The sequence below is a fragment of the Rutidosis leptorrhynchoides genome, chromosome 11 (genome assembly GCF_046630445.1).
Source record: "Rutidosis leptorrhynchoides isolate AG116_Rl617_1_P2 chromosome 11, CSIRO_AGI_Rlap_v1, whole genome shotgun sequence".
NCBI classification, from domain to species: domain Eukaryota; kingdom Viridiplantae; phylum Streptophyta; class Magnoliopsida; order Asterales; family Asteraceae; genus Rutidosis; species Rutidosis leptorrhynchoides.
Genome location: NC_092343.1, coordinates 54,128,290 through 54,145,741, shown reverse-complemented (window position 1 = coordinate 54,145,741; position 17,452 = coordinate 54,128,290). Strand labels below are relative to the sequence as shown.

The window sequence follows — 17,452 nt, the reverse complement described above, 5'->3', positions numbered from 1 at the left end:
ATCGTTTAGATCTTCCGCCTCAATTGAGCTCCGTTCATCCTACTTTCCATGTATCCAACTTGAAAAAGTGCCTTGCCGAACCCGATATCGCCATCCCTCTTGAGGAGCTTACCATTGATGACAAACTTCATTTCGTGGAGGAATCGGTTGAAATTGTGGACACCTCCGTCAAAACGTTAAAGCAAAGCCGAATTCCAATTTTCAAGGTCCGTTGGAACGCCAAAAGGGGACCCGAGTTTACTTGGGAAAGACAAGACCAAATGCAAAAGAAATACCCTCACTTATTCATGGATTCGGAAATGCAAGGTCTCGAGGAAGAAACAACGACTACTACGCCTACTTAAATTTTGGGACGAAATTTCTTTTAAGGAGTAGGTAATGTAACATCCCGCCTTTTTCAGTTTACTTTTCCGTTTACTATTTTAAAGTCCGTTATATAATTATAACATCTTCCGTTAATACGCGTTTTAAAATATTTCGTTTAGGTAATTCACGCACCCGATTTAAACTCGAATGACTAAAGTCGCCAAAGGGTCAAACTAGTGACTAGGTCAACTAGTCAACCCTTCTCCTCCATCCACTCATTCATCCTCCCTTTTCTACTTTTGATACTTTCAAGTTCTCTCAACTCTCAAACAAATAATCACCATCTATTTCAAATCGAGCAAGCATCAATCCAAACAAATTACATATTTGGAATCCTCGCATCTTCCTCTTCGATTCCATACCGATTTCATTACATTTGGGTAACTTTCTAAAATCACTAGATTTTGTGTTCTTGATGTTTTTTTTACTTATAAAAGTGTTAATTAGTGTCTATGCTCAAGTCTAACATGAATATGTGATTTATATGCTCGATCTCGTTATTTTAAGTAATTAGCATGAACTTGAAAATTTGGTGTGTTTGATCTTGAGATTTGGTTGCTTAAATGTTGTTAGATGTTATAAATGCATGTATTAAATGTGTTCCTAACATCACTAGCTTCAAATTGATATGTAGGTTAACATTGATTAGCTTCATAAGTAAAATTGTTAATTTTGTAAATTTGGGTTAGGGTTTGATAGGAGTAAAATGAACCTTTGATGCATTGAATGCTTTGCAATATTGTTTGTAAGTGTTTAATTACATTGTATGCGTAATTATCTACTAAACGGCGTATCATATGTGTGCATTTATTTCCCGAATCATAATTATGCATTTATGAAATTGAAGCATTTATGTTCAGCATTAATTGATCATTTAATTTGGAAATTTCGATTATTGCAAATGATGTCTTTGATTGATGAAACGTGTTTATTTGTGTTCCTTGTCAAATTATCTTTCCAACGATATAAGATACGTGTCGTAAGTGTTTACGGTTTGTGAATTGTGCTAAATTGAAGATTTAATTTAGACTGGAACAATTGAAACTGACCAGGCACCAGAGCACGTTAAGTGTCGCGGCGCGGCCCTCCTTGATCGCGGCGCGGCATTTGCCGTGTTTGGGTTCTGACCTACATGGTCAAATTTCGAAAAATATTTGTTATGCTACGCACCTCCGATTCACATGTAACTTGTTCTAACATGCTTATATATGATTAAAAACCTCAGAAAAATAGTTCGGGACCCGACCCGAATGTGTTGACTTTTTCGTTGACTTTGACTTGACCAAAGTTGACTTTTGTCCAAACTTAACCAAATACTTATGCAATCATTCTAACATGCTTTTATACTTGTACCTTGCATGAAACTTGACAATTTGATTCACATGCTATAATAATCGAGTCGTAACGAGCCATAGGACTAATTGAACATATTTAACCAACCGTGTTTACCGTTATTGATACAACCTATTTGTTTAGGTTAAGACTAGCATTCGTTCTTGCACACGTTTACTTGTTGAAGTACTTTTATACGCTTGCACTCAAGGTGAGATCATAGTCCCACCTTTTCAACAACTTTTATTTTTAAACTATGGGATAAGAAACATATACGTATCATACTTTTATGCTTTGAACACAATTAAGAAAACAAACATTCCACGTGCGAGTTTGAACAAAAAGTCTCAATTCAATTATCATTAGTTACACTTGCAGGGTGTAAACGAGAACTTATATTATGTGATCACATGGGCTTAACGAGCCTCATTCGGACGGTTCGCTACCGTTAGCGGATGAAATATATTTTCGAGTATAGTGTATGTTCTAACACTACGTAACAGGGCACAAAATAGTTAAGTTTGATAATTGGGTGCTCGCGAACATACTTTTGGAATACAAACAATTTGGATAATCAACTATATTAAATCCTGTGGTTCAAAAACAACGTTACTAATACACCTATGATTTCACCAACGTTTTTCGTTGACAGTTTTCTATATGTTTTCTCAGGTCCTTAAATGCTATGTGATACATGCTTCCGCACTCTTTTTGATACTTGCTTGGATGTCGAGTATATATGCATACATGGAGCATCTTTTGGATTAATTTCAAAATTGTGTCGCATAGGTTTCATTTGTACGTTAAACATTGTTTTGTAACTAGTCGTGGAACTACCTTTGTAAACTTGAAACACTTTTACATTTGAAATGAATGCGACATATTTTGGTCTAACGTCTTTTTAAAGACTTATGACCACGTAACGGGACCTAAGTAGACGGCGCCGTCAATGACGATTTTGTTGGGTCGCTACATCGTGTAGCGACGTTGACACCTTGGTAGAATATATGTACTATTTGATAAGTGTCTAAACCGTGCTGAGGACATCCTCTCAACAACTTTCCGAATCTTATCCATGCCTCATATAATGTTTCATTTAGATTTTGCGCGAACGTAACAATTTCTCCTTGAAGTCTTACGGCTTTAGATGCCGGAAAGAATCATTTAAGAAATTTCTCAACTAAAACATCCCATGTATCAATCGCTCCTTCAGGTAACGATTCTAACCAATCTTTGGCTTCTCCCTTTATAGTCCAGGGAAACAACATGAGATAGATCTGTTCATCCTCAACTTCTCTGATTTTAAATAGAGTACAGATCCTATTAAAGGTTCGAAGATGTTCGTTTGGATCTTCTTTTTGCGTACCACTATATTGGCATTGATTAGTTACCATGTGTAGGATTTGTCCTTTGATTTCATAATCTGACGCATTAATGTCTGGTCGAATAATGGCGTGACCTTGGCCCGTGCGTGTGGCTCTCATTCGGTCTTCCATACTTAGAGGTTCCGTTATTTCAATATTTGAAATTGTTGAATCCGAATTACTAGAAGATTCTGATTTAACGGTTTGTGGTTCAGAAGGAATGATTAGTGGTTCAGGATCTTAGAATTGTCCTTGAATATCCTCCGGGTTCTCAATTGTGAAATCGGGTTCAAAAAAATGGATTATCGGAAATTTGAATTGGAGTTCTTTTTCGACTAGATGATGATTCTAAAGAAAAATCAACAGCGGCAATATTAGCTAGATGTCTTGATCGGGTTACAGGAGGTGAACGTATGAAAGGTGGTGAACGTTTTGCTGGGTGCATTCATTGAATATCCTAGTAGTAATAAATATAAAAATTATTAAAGTTATCAAATTAATATACTTTTCTGATTTTGCCCACGTTTCGAATAGCCAATAGATACAGCAGGTAGCCAGGACCCTTTAAATCGGAAGTCCACAACTCGCCACTAACAAATCCAACTATTACTACGAACCAGAAAATTTGGATGTCTATTAATTTAATCGCTTTTTATAATTTTTCGTCGAAATTTTGAAATAAAAATCTATGTCCTAAAAACTAGAGCGTAGAAATGAAAAATAGAAAAACGTCGAAAATAAAAAAAAATAAGAAAGAAAAACGTCGAAACTTAAAAGTCTAAAAACTAAAAATTAAAACTTACGTCTAAAGGTATTAAAGCTTAAAGGAATTCTAAATCCAAAACGGCAATAACTTAAAAAGGCACTAAAATATAAAAACTGCGTCACAAAATTCTAAAGCGCCTAAATCTTAATCTAAAGAAAAAGCACTTAAGGGATTTTACGGCAAAGCTTAAAGATCTAGAAATATAAAATAACTATGGCAAAAACTAAGTTTAGAACTAATTACGAACGATAAAAATACAAATTACGAATTATAAGTTTAAAATATACAATTTATAAAAAGAAACAAAAAATGATAAAATCACTTATTTTTATAAAAATATTATTTTTATATTATTATTTTATAAAAGTATTAATTTTATAATTAATAAAACTAATTAAAACTTATAATTAATTAAAACTACACTTAAACTAATTATATTAAATTAAAACCCTAATCTAATTAATTAATAATTATTATTATTAAAAACCTAACCCTAATCGTACGTCTAAGGTATCAGTCCTGTCACATCAGCTCATGCGATCGCATGAGTTGAGGGTTTTAAATCCATGCGTTCGCATGGGTCAGGAAACTAAACCAGATTGTTGGGCTGCTATAATATTCGGCCTAAATTCAATTTTACTTATTTATTATTTATTTTTTATGATTATGTATTTAATTTATAAACTTTACAAAATTAACATAAGTAATATTTAGAATTATATTTTTAAGAACTTAATAAAAATAATTTTATACTTTATATAAAATATATTTTCTTTTTTTACGTAAACGCTAAAATAAATAGATATATATATATATATATATATATATATATATATATATATATATATATATATATATATATATATATATATATATATATATATATATATATATATATATATATATATATATATATATATATATATATACACACACACATATATAGGGGTAGGATCAAGAGGAAATAACCAATCGGGGGGAAGCGGGGGGAAGCAAAAACTTTTTTTTTCGTTTTTTAAAAAAACTTTGTTCACGAACATTATAGATGGGATGAAAATATGAACATTTAGTAGAGAGACTTTGTGATAAATGTTTTTATTTTGGCTGGAAAATGCTCGAAGAAGTAATATATATAACAATTATCATGTTTTTCGAGCGTATGCTGAGGTTTTAGCTATTGGGTTTTAGATATTAGGGTTTAGATATTAGGGTTTATAGGGTTTAGATATTAGGGTTTAGAAATTTAGGGTTTAGGGTTTAGATTTAGGATTTAGATTGAGTTTTAACACGAACGGTTTAGAGTTTAGGGTTTAGGGTTTAGGGTTTAGGGTTTAGGGTTTGGTGTTTTGGGTTTATGGAATAAACCCAAAACACCAAACCCTAAACCCTAAAACCTAAACTCTAAATCGGGCTAAATTTTACTTTACAAAACATGGAGAAAAAAACGTTCATATTCTTCACGACCAATATTATCTTGAATGTTATTTTTTGTTGATCGTTTTCCCGCCTAAATAATAACATTCATCACGAAGTGTATCTTCTAAATGTTCATATTTTCGTGTGATCTTGATGCCGGAAAAAAAAATTCCAAAAAAACGAAAAAAAAAAAAAATTTTTCTTTCCCCCGTTTCCCCCCGATTGGTTACTTCCCCATTGATCCTGCCCCTATATATATATATATATATATATATATATATATATATATATATATATATATATATATATATATATATATTTTTTTTTATATTTTTGTATTTTATGTTTAAAACTTATTATATTTTTACAAAAATAGATTAAAACTAATTTTTTTTATAGCGTTTCGCTTTCTGCTCCCCGGCAGCGGTGCCAAAAACTTGATGATGTGCGAGCGGTGGTACGTGATACTATTATTTTTAATACGAAATACGATACAATTTTCACAAGTTTTAATTATTTATATAGATGGGATATACCTAAACCTTGCTACAACCCAATAGGCAGTGTACCTAATCGTAGAGTAGTGTAGTTTTTAGTAAGTCCAGTTCGTTCCACAGGGAGATAGCGATTACGTACTATATTTTTAACAAGTATATTTGTATAAAATATGTATAATTATATATAGTAATATTATTATAAAAGGGGGTTTTTACCGTTTAATGACCGGTTTATCGATTTTATATTTTAAGCGTAAAGATAAATGACGATAATATAAATGACATAATTTAAATTGCGATAAAGTAAATTGCAGTAATTAAAATGACAGTAAATAAAGGTACGATGAAATATGAAATAAAAGTATTATGCTTATTTAAACTTCCGTAATCATGATGTTTAACATTTTGATTTTAATTTATTTATCTGGGTTAATTGTCCTTTGTCCTGGATTTATTTGATACCTATCTGGTTTTTGTCCATAATAGTCCATCGGTCATGATTATAGAATGCTCGTCAAATTAACCTTATTTCCGAAGTCAAATATTCCAACTAATTAGGGATTCGAACTGTAACAAGGTTTTAATACTTTGTTTAATGATTACACCAGGTTATCGACTGCGTATAATCCAAGGTTTTAATACTTTGTTAACAATTACACCAATTACCCTTGTATGTAATCCACCCCTGTTTTAATAATATATGAACATTAATTTACCCACTTGATCAGTTTGAATAATCAATTACCCAACCCGAATAATTAATTAAATGATCGTAAAAGATGTCGTATAAACGTCACTAAATAGGACATGCATAATCATTTAATAATTATTAGATTAACTAATTTGAAGATAGGTTCGACAGATTCCAATGAGTTGTCATTCGATTAGACAATACCCCCCATCTATTAATAGTTCATAGTCCAATGTCCACAAGTGTCGGTCTTTTGTCCAAACCCGAATTATGTTACAAAATCCAATAACCTCATCTTAATATTTAGCCCAACATCACAATTACTTCGGCTCAAATAAGCATAATAATAACTTAGTTACAAGACATTAATTTAAAAAGGAAGAACATAGCTTACAGTGGTGATTAATCGCGTAGCGTTACACGGACAGAGTTCCGACTTACAAAACCTTAAAACATTTCTTACATTAACCCAATTATTATTAGACTTAATTTAAACTTTATATTATAAATATAAATATATATTACATTGATCAGAGGAAGGAAAAGAAAAAGATGTGTTGAACTCGGTCGAAAATGTTGCAATTTATAGATGTGGCCAGCTTCCTTCATCCATGCGATCGCATGGAAAAGCTTCCTCCAGGCCATGCGATCGCATGGCCAGCCTATCCCAGATATTTTGCTTTTAAAACGTGGGCTGCTCGATTATTTAATATATATAATATAATATATATAATTTTATATAATTATATATATATTATATTATATTCTGGTGCATAGTTGACTCGTAATTTTAGGTTCGTTGACTCACGCGTTGATGCTCGGTTCTTGTCTCGGTTCCGGATTTTTGAACGTCCTTTCGTACGCTTAGATATCTTGTACTTTGCGTTTCGCGACTAGTACTCTTGTCATTTTTGGACGTTTCCCATCAATAAATTGAACCACTTGAATTATATCTTGTACATTTGAGCTTTTTGGTCATTTGCGTCTTCAAATCGTCGTTTTCTTCTTTTGTCTTCGCACTTATTTATTTAAACGATTATTACTTGAAAATAGAACAATTGCAACTAAAAACTTTACATATTGGAAGGATATTGATACTAAATATATGTTCATTTAGAGCACTATCAGGCTTCTCCAATTCATTTAGCTGGAAGGCAAAGTATACATTGAAGGGAGGAGAGCAAACAGCAGCGGTGGTACTCGAGGTGGAAGTATGTGCCTCTCTTTGTTCTTACTAGATTTGCTTTATGTTATTATTTTTTTGGCAAAAAAAAAACGAGAATTAAATTAAAATAAACCATAAGATCTAATCGCGATGCAATTGCTTTTAGACCCTAGTGTGTTCGATTGTGAAGCTCCTATGATCTTTATGATCTGAAGAATCAAACTAACCTAATTACACAATGAGTTATTATTTTCATAAATCATCCTATTTTCTTAGCTTAAATCAAACTTTTGATTTTACATTATACACATTGTCGGTTATTTGAACAGGAGGAAGAGGAGGTGGACAAGGGCGAGGTGATGCACCAAGAGGAGGGCGTTTTGGTGGTGCTTCTTATGCCAGAGGCAATGGCTTTCGTTAAAGAGACGATTACTACAAGAACGAAATGATCAAGTTCTTGGAGGGTCAGTTTTTTTCGATAATGATTTTAGTTTATAAACAAAACAAAAGTGTGTGCCTTGTGATTTTGTGTTGCATTATGCTAATCTTGTTTTAACATTTTCGATCTAAGTTACGGAACTAATATTTGGTTAAAGATATCGTGCAGGTGGTATCCATCTTTTTAGATGTTCCTAAACTTGCAATCGAAGAGATGCATATTTTTTATCTTCTTGGTTTCACAATTTCTTGCTTGCCTGTGACTATAACATTTAAGGACTTGCATTACATTAATGATTAAACAATCAATATTCTAATTATGAAAATTTTAAAGACCTATAAAAAGTAGGCTAATAAAAATAATACTTTCAACATCTATTCTCTAAAATAATGATTTCATAAATAAGGATTATCCAAGTTTAAAAAATATTCAAAAATAAAGAAAATTTTTTTAAGCCCCTCATGATAATATCATTAAATTAAATAATTAATTATATTTAATAAAAATAGTAACATGTTCATCGTATAATATATTAATATATGAACCATTATGTACAACTTTACGATAAAAACACCCTCATGACCATATGTACAATATTTGAAGCATTATGTACAACCTTATGGTAAAACACCTCCATGATCATATATACAATATTTGAAGCATTATGTACAACCTTATGATAAAACATCTCCATTATCATATGTACAAACTTTAAAACAATTTGTACAATCTTTTACAAAACACCCCATGAACACATGTACAAACTTTGAATCATATTGTACAACCTTTATATAATAATTGTATTTTAAATTAAAAAAAAATTAAAGTGACATTTGTAATTATTAATAATTATTATATAAATACTCAATTTTAGAGCAAACTTTATGTGATGCCCCGTACAAAACCATCGTGTACGATTCGTCAACAACAGGATCTTTACACGGTCAAGTACTACATGCTGTTTTGAAAACCGATTTGCATTCATAAGAAGATAGCGTTTTACAAAAGATAGCGCGCATCCTACGAATAGGAGCATAAACATAATTATTTGACCCTAAGGTCGTTACAAAGCCGTTGTTTAAAATTAACATAAACTACGAATGCAACAGAAAAGTTCCATGAATGAGACATCTCTAGTAATGCAGCGGATAACTAATACAGCAGGTCCTTAACAGCAAGACAGCAAATCTAACAGCATGATATCAAGTCTAAGAGCGGAAGCAATAAACCTCTAGGCACCTGAGAAATACACGCTTAAAAGTCAACACGAATGTTGGTGAGCTATAGTTTAAGTTGTAACAATAACGTAAGGTAGGCCATGAGATTTCAGTGTAACAAACAGTATGAAAAGTATATGTATAACCGTGGGCACCCGGTAACTAGACTTAACGTTTATAACCCCCTGAAAGTACACTTGGCGAGTGCGTATGTTCACTAAGTATTAAACACCCGTTAAATGCTAGCGCGACTAGCCCGAGTGGGGATGTCAAACCCTATGGATCCATATCTAAGATTCGCGTTCACCGGTTCAAAAACCAATGACTAAACGTTACTGTGCTAAGGGGAATGTTTATGCCGTTGTATAACCCACACATATAAAGTTTAAGTACTCGTGCCTAGTATGTAAAACGTAAAAAGAGCATGTATTCTCAGTCCCAAAATAGTAAAAGTGGTAAAAAGGGATGCTATAACTCACAGTGATAAAAGCGGTAAAGTCGGTAATGAAAGTACGCAAGTAGTAAGTCGGTCCGAAAGATCGTCAACCTAAATCAAAGGTTACTAGGTCAGTAGGTTGTCTTTATAAATTCTAATAGTACATAAAATAAGTTTAAGTGTCATCATCATCATCATTCATCATCATAAAAGCTAAGTAAGTTCGACAAGAATAGAGATCGAAATAATAGGCTGACTTCGGTCAGCTTCTACGACCTCTACGTAAATCGAAAAGACACATAGTCAGTGGCTATGACTCCGTATATGAGTCGCCTAACAGCTGACCAATTTTCAGAACCTAACTCGTCTTTGATTGACCGTGGCGACGGTTTAAGTGCGAGTAGGTCAGAAATTTCAGCACAACGTTAATAGGGTGTAGTGACTCTCGGAGGGCCATAAATCCTAAACCGTAACTTGGATTAAGACGAGGCCTAAATGGAAAATCATCTACTCGAACCGAAATAACTGAAAATCAACTTTCCAGTAGCCCAGGTGGTTTGATCAGATACTAAAATCAGTGGACAAGTGCTCCGGTGGGGTTCTTGGTGCTTGATGCTCATCACGGTTCTCATCCTTGATGCTTGTAGCTTCAAGTGTACAACTCGTTGATGGTTTAGCATCACTTTGACTAGGATTCTACCATCAACACACAATATGTTAAGACCAAGTAAGAACACAACTCATTTAAGAGTCTTAGATGGATGATGAACCAAGGTTACATCATATCCTTAGTCTTAACACAATTACAAGTCACATTTACAACTAAAGCTACAAACTTTACATCAATCAAACAAGTATAAACATAATCTAAGTAAAATGAGGTGATGAAACCCTAAGCTAGAGAGCTTGGATCCCTTTCACACAATTTATAAGGTCACAAAGCTAGAAAGCTTGAACCTTTAGTGTTCTTGAAGATCTTGAAGCATAAAGCTTGGATCTTTAAGTTTCATGAAGATAACAAGCACAAGTTTGAATCTTTTTAACAAAATAACAAGATCATAAGTTAGAAAACTTAGATCTAACAAAAAGATATGGAGATTCAAGCTAGAAAGCTTGCATCTTGGTTGTTCTTGAAGATCTTGAAGCATAAAGCTTGGATCTTTAAGATATATGAAGATAACAAACAAAAGTTTGAATCTTTTTAACAAAACAATAAGATTAAAGTAAGAAAAATATAGATCTACAAAGTTGGTGAAGATTCAAAGCTAGAAAGCTTGAATCTTCAATGTTCTTGAAGGATTCATGCTTGAATCAACAAGATGTAACCAAGATCAAAGCTAAATGGAACTTGATCTTCATATAATGATGATGATGGTACACGAAAATGATAAGGAAAAGAGGAAGATAAAGAAAACTTACAAGTGATACTAGAAAGGAAAGAAAGAAAGAACAAGTGTGTGTGAAAACCAACTGATCAAGTGTTGGAATGAGAGGCAAATGACTAGTATTTATAAGCAAATGAAATGACAAGGATTGATGACATGGACAAGGCCATGGTGGCCTTGGTGGCCGACGGTTTTAGAGGGGAGGGGGGAGACAAAGTGTTGCTTTTTGGCTAATGGTGTCTAAAGTGTGTCCTTATGCTAGAATCCCATGTGACAAAGTTGATAATCCTTATCCAAATGGCTAGTATGACTCACTAATTAATTTCTTTATTTATTTATTTATTATTATGGGTCACTAGTAATAATACTTGGGCTAATTAATTGGGTCACTAGCTAGAGTAGGGTGGGCTTGAGCCCATCAAGGTAGAAAGTCCAACAAGACTAATTATTGGGCTCTAGCAATTAAATAAATAAAATTAAGCATCCAAAGGCCCAAGTAACTATTATTATAAAATAATAATTAATATTTCACTATCCAAATATTTCGGTTCTGACAAAAATCAAACGTGCGCGCAGTACGCGGTTTATTCGTAACGGCAAGTAACACTAACGGTTATAAAGCATCTGGTGGACAAGTTAAGCATTCTACATACACCAAGGTACGTTTTAAAATATATATGAATATAAAACACGTGTGCCAAGGTTCCGGAGTAATAAAGTAACACAGTACGCACATATACGCAGTTTCGCTAAAATACAAGGCACAAAAGCAAGTCGAAAAATTCGGGTCGTTACATTACCTACCTGTTATTGGAAATTTCGTCCCGAAATTTAAGCTAAGGCAGGTGTTGGAGTCGGGAAAAGGTGAGGATACTTCTGCATCATTTGGTCCTCTCGTTCCCAGGTAAACTCAGGTCCACGCTTGGCATTCCATCGAACTCGAACAATTGGAATCTTATTGTGTTTCAACGTTTTGACCTCACGGTCCATAATTTCGACAAGTTCTTCCACGAAGTGGAGTTTGTCATCAATCGTAAGTTCTTCCAATGGTATGATAAGTTCCGATGGAGCAAGACACTTCTTCAAATTTGATACATGGAAGGTTGGATGAACAGCACTCAACTGAGTCGGAAGATCCAGACGATAAGCAACGGGTCCAACACGTTCCAAAATTTCAAAAGGACCAATGTATCGTGGGTTTAACTTTCCGCGCTTTCCAAAGCGAATTACACCTTTACAAGGTGCGACCTTCAACATTACTCGGTCACCTACGTTAAATTCGAAGTCTTTACGTTTAAGATCAGCATAACTCTTTTGGCGATCGCGGGCTGTCTTAAGTCTTGCCTGAATCTGAGAAATCTTCTCCGTCGTTTCATGGACTATCTCGGGTCCGGTGATTTGCACTTCGCCTAACTCGGCCCAACAAATAGGAGAACGGCACTTGCGACCATACAACGCTTCAAAAGGCGAGGCTTTAATACTCGAATGATAACTGTTGTTGTAAGAAAATTCGGCTAACGGCAGATGCCTTTCCTAAGACTTTCCGAAGTCAATAACATAGGCACGTAACATGTCCTCTAAAGTCTGAATCGTTCGTTCGCTCTGACCGTCGGTCTGTGGGTGATATGTGGTGCTCATGTCGAGGCGAGTTCCCAAGGCTTCTTGCAAGGAACGCCAGAATCTGGAAGCAAAACGGGGATCGCGATCTGAGATAATTGATAGTGGAACACCATGACGAGATACAACCTCTTTGATGTACAGTTGAGCAAGTCTTTCCATTGTATCTGTTTCTTTCATCGCTAGAAAATGAGCAGATTTAGTAAGACGGTCAACGATAACCCAGATTGTATCGTATCCGTCCACCGTATTTGGTAGCTTCGTGATGAAATCCATCGTAATTGCTTCCCATTTCCATTGTGGGATTTCTGGTTGTTGAAGTAATCCAGATGGTCTCTGATGTTCAGCCTTAACCTTCGAACAAGTCAAACACCTCCCAACATAAGTTGCAACATCCTTCTTAAGATTTGGCCACCAATACTGTTCCTTGAGATCGTGGTACATTTTTCCAGCTCCTGGATGAATCAAATATCTCGACTTGTGGGCTTCATCAAGTAAAAGGCTTCGTAAATCTCCATAACGGGGTACCCAAATTCTTCCAGCATAACATCGGAGTCCAGACTCCTTAACCACGAATTTAGAGACGATAATGTTCAAGTATTCACGAGGTATGTTCTCCTCCTTGAGAGCCTCTTCTTGGGCTACCCGGATCTGACTGTAGAGGTTCGAATGAATGGTGATGTTCAGTGCCCGAACACGAAGAGGTACTGTTCTCTCCTTTCGACTCAGAGCGTCAGCTACAACATTGGCCTTACCAGGATGGTAACAAAGTTCACAATTATAGTCGTTCAGTGTCTCAATCCATCGTCGTTGTCTCATGTTCAACTGCTTCTGATCAAAGATGTGCTGGAGGCTTTTGTGATCGGTGAATATGGTACTCTTTGTTCCATAGAGATAATATCTCCACAGCTTTAATGCGAAGTCAACGGCTCCATGTTTGAGATCGTGAGTAGTGTAGTTTCGCTCATGAATCTTCAGCTGACGAGATGCATAAGCAATGACCTTCGTTCTTTACATCAATACACAACCAAAACCATTCTTCGAAGCATCGTACTACACAACGAAGTCGTCACTGCCTTCGGGAAGAGATAAGATAGGTGCGGTGGTTAACTTCTGCTTCAGGGTTTGAAATGCTGCTTCTTGTTCGGTTTCCAAAATGAACTTCTTTCCTTTGTGAGTCAGTGCGGTCAAAGGATGCGAAATCAACGAAAAACCTTCAATAAAGCTTCTGTAGTAACCGGCAAGACCTAGAAATTGGTGGATGTGAGTCGGAGTAGTGGGTGTCTCCCACTTGCTGATAGCTTCAATCTTGGCGGGGTCAACTTTGATACCTTGATCACTCACGATATGACCCAGAAATTGGACTTCCTTCAGCCAAAATTCATACTTGGAGAATTTGGCATAAAGCTGCTCTCGTCTCAAGAGTTCAAGCACTAATCGAAGATATTGCTCATGTTCTTCTTTGCTCTTAGAGTAGATGAGGATATCATCTATGAAGATGATAACGAATTTATCCAGATAAGGCTTGCAGACATGATTCATGAGGTCCATGAACACGGCTGGTGTGTTGGTTAATCCGAACGGCATCACGAGAAACTCGTAATGACCATAGCGGGTTCTAAACGCAGTCTTCATCACATCACTCTCTTTCACTCTCAACTGGTGATAACCGGATCGCAAATCGATCTTAGAGTAAACGCTTGATCCTTGCAGCTGATCAAAAAGATCGTCAATTCTGGGAAGGAGATATCGATTCTTGATCGTCAATTTGTTGAGTTCGCGGTAGTTGATACACATGCGGAAGGATCTGTCCTTCTTCTTCACGAATAAAATGGGCGCGCCCCAAGGCGACGAGCTCAGTTGGATAAACCCTCGGTCGAGCAATTCTTGCAGTTGACTCTGTAATTCTTGCAGTTCTGAAGGTGCTAGTCGATAAGGTGCGCGAGCTACGGGTGCAGCTCCCGGTACTGAATCGATCTGGAACTCCACTGCTCTTGGTGGCGGTAATCCAGGCAACTCTTCCGAAAAGACGTCAGGGAATTCATTCACGATTCGCACGTCATTCACACTCTTCTCCTCTGATTCTAAAGCCTTCACGTGTGCTAAAACAGCAAGTCGTCCCTTCTTCATGATCTTCTGCGCTTTCATACAGCTAATGAGGTTCAGCTTCGAGTTACATCTTTCTCTGTAAATAGTCAGTGGCTCACCGTCTCCTTGTGGTATACAAAGTGCTTTATCTTCACAGATAATTTCGGCCTTTACTTTGGTTAACCAGTCCATACCGACAATCACGTCAAAACTCCCCAATTTGATAGGTATTAAGTCAATTGCGAAATCCACACCAGCTATGTTAATAATAGCTCCTCGTCCAATTTGGTCAACTTTCTCATGTTTCCCATTGGCTACTTCTACTAGCATATTCTCTTCTAAAGGCACTAATGACCAATCTATCTTAGAGCAAAAGTTTCTATAAACATAGCTTCTATCGGCGCCAGTATCAAATAGGACAGAGGCTAATAGTTTGTTGATAGTGAATATACCTGTAACCAAGTCGGGGTTCTCACGGGCATCCCTTGTGTTTACATTGAAAGCTCTTCCACGCGGGGGTCCGCCATCCTTTCGCTTGTTGGGACACTCATTCCCGAAGTGGCCCTGTTGTCCACACTCATAGCATTTCCTTGGCCCATTTTGGTTTGTCCTCACAGCTGGAATGGGAATCTTGCAGTTCTTGCCAACGTGCCCGATTTTGTTGCATTTCTCACAGACCGCATTACAGTACCCGGTATGGTGCTTGTAGCACCTCTTGCACTGCGGTAGACTACCCTTGTAGTTGGGGTTCGAACTAGTGTTCGGGTTGGGGTTCCTTCCGTCGTTAGGCCTCTTAGCGGGGGTTTGATCATAGGTTCTCCCCTTGTTGTTGTAGTCCCACTTACGCTTCTCACCATTGGCTCCCGATTCGGATTTACCCTTCTCCGGTTCTTTGCTGATAATTTGGTTCATAAGGGTATGCGCCATGCGCATAGCTGCTGGGACGTTGGGTGGATTAGAAGAGGTGACATTTCCTTGAATGGACTTGGGATGTCCCCATAAGTAGCGTTCCATTCTCTTAAATTCCGGGGTGACCATCGTGGGACACATCAGCACTAATTCCAGATACCTACGGTTGTAACCATCTAGATCGTTGCCCACAACCTTTAACTCCCAGAACTCAGCCTCCATTTTCTGTATCTCTGTCCTGGGGCAGTACTCTTCAATCATGGCCCCCTTGAATTCTTCCCACGGAATGGCATAAGCCTCATCAATACCCTTAGCTTGAGCCAGTGTGTTCCACCAGGTTAGGGTGCCGTCTGACAGCGTACATGAGGCATACTTGGTTTTGTTCTCCTCTGAGCAGTTGCTGACGCGGAACACAGCTTCTAGTTTCTCAAACCAACTAGTCAATCTGTGATGACCCGGAAATTTCTGACCAAATTTAAACTTTATCTTTAAATGATTTAATGTTTTCGACACGATAAGCAAAGTCTGTAAAACCGAATCTCAAAATTTTTGAACTATTCAAGTACCCTTCGGTTGTTCTCAATGATTCGCAAACCATTATATGTAAATAGATACATATATATACTATAACTTGAAAATGTAACAAAGTTTTAATTGTTTAATACCATACATTAAACTTATTGGTTTAAATATTTATTTGAATATATATGATAAGTTGGAATATTAATTGTATGAATAACTTGCGACGTATATTTAAAACGTGTTTATGAATGTTGAAAATATATATTAACTTGGTCATAAAACGATTTGTTATTATATATATCAACAAATAGCGAGACAATGATTTATAGAAGTAAATGACCAAAACACTCGAAAGTTTAAGATACACTTTGAATGATATAGTTTATTGATAATTTAAGACTATATTTTGACAAAGGTACGAGTCACAAAATGTAAATTGCGAGTTTTCTAAGCGTACAAAAATGCGTTCGAGAAACCGTAACCGGGACATAAGTCGAGTGACAACGTACGAGTCATCGGAACGAAAATTGCAAGTCAACTATGCATGTGAATTTAATATAATATATAATTAATTATATAAATTAAATATATTATATAAAATTATGTCGACAAACAAAAAGTTAAAAGTTTGTGAGCTGGATCAGAGGGCCATGCGATCGCATGGCCTTGAAGCACAAATCCCATGCGATCGCATGGGGTACTTTTTCAGAAAAGGTTCTATAAATTGCTCGAGTTTGGGTTCAGTTTTTACACCTTTTCATCTATCCATCTATCCTCACTCCGTATGCATTATATTTATTTATTATATTATTATTATTATTATTATTATTATTATTATTATTATTATTATTATTATTATTATTATTATTATTATTATTATTAAGATTAATATTATTATTAATCTTATTAATATTAGTATTATTAATTAGTATTATACATAAAATACTACGACGGAGTGCCGTTCGAGTAATTTAAAAACAAGTTTTACGAGCGGGATAGAGCTAAGGAAAATATGGGTTATAGCTATGGAGGTTATGGGTAATATTCATGGGTACTGTTCGCAAGTCAAACCTAGTGTTTATCATCTCCGTTGTGTCTACGTACTTTTCTACAATATTGAATCTCAATATTGATACGTAAGCACTCATATTTTATCTTTTATATATTAATTGTGTATCCATGTCTAGTGCTCGAGTATATATATTTAAGCATGCTTGTATGCTAAATTTCGTCGTTAAACAG

At 35.5% G+C, this 17,452-nt stretch overlaps 1 pseudogene; it reads left to right on the top strand.

Annotated features, from left to right (window-relative positions):
* LOC139874586 (nuclear transport factor 2-like) overlaps positions 1 to 8,336 on the top strand; it is a 102,451-nt pseudogene extending 94,115 nt beyond the window's left edge.
* Positions 8,337 to 17,452: the final 9,116 nt, after the last annotated feature.